This window comes from Halyomorpha halys, unplaced genomic scaffold, assembly GCF_000696795.3.
Source record: "Halyomorpha halys isolate HHAL.00 unplaced genomic scaffold, Hhal_1.1 Scaffold53.1, whole genome shotgun sequence".
In the NCBI taxonomy this organism is placed as follows: domain Eukaryota; kingdom Metazoa; phylum Arthropoda; class Insecta; order Hemiptera; family Pentatomidae; genus Halyomorpha; species Halyomorpha halys.
The window spans coordinates 584,685-585,585 of record NW_027109243.1 but is presented as its reverse complement, the minus strand read 5'-3'; positions in this window follow the sequence as shown (position 1 = coordinate 585,585).

Genomic DNA, 901 nt, shown 5'->3' with positions numbered 1-901 from the left:
AGCCTACATATAACCGAGTCAGCTAGTAGTCGAAATTGATGACTAGCAACCATTCTAGAGGAAATAAAAAAATTGCGACTTTTTAACAATATTATATATTATTAAGTTCTTCATAGTAAAAAATACCCGTCATTTTTTATTCTTCCTAACTATACTTTGCAGACTCATCAATTTTGACTCCAGGCTACAAAACCCACTTTTTCATAGTAATCTCTGAATTTGTGGGTGTAAGTAAAATATTAATTAGTTTTCTGTTATTATAAAAGTTTTAACTAATATTTTTAACCATTTTTTCCGATTTTTCCGAAAATTCGTATTTATTGAGGTGCTAAAAACGGACAACATTGTTTCACTCCTAAAAAATATTTTACCGCACTTTGATTTAGATTAAATATAGTACTAATATTGAAGCATAGAGGTGGTTATGATTTAAAAAATATTCATATTTCATGTATTCTGTACATGAAAATGCCATAGATAATCAAATTGTCTTAAATAATAAGAAAAAACCACCTAAATCGGATCAGTATTAACGATGATACAGCGAAGTTAGTTATTATCAATTACGTTACCATCTTATCGCTTAATCAATATAGATATATAAGTGAATGGTCGAATCTTAGCACAAAGATGCTAAAAAAGAATGTCATCTCATATATTCGTTCAATGTTGCCAAATCATAATAATAGAGTATACGTATATATTTAATTTAATTAAATACAAGACTTTATAATAAATTGTTTTAGTTAAATCTACATACAGCCTTAAATATAGCAATAGCGAAGCATTACCGGGTAATGAATTTTATTTTCCCAATGTGAACACAAGTTTTTTTACTAAATAATTCAAAAACACTATCCAAATTATAGTCTCAAAACATTTATTTCATTCACACGTCCAA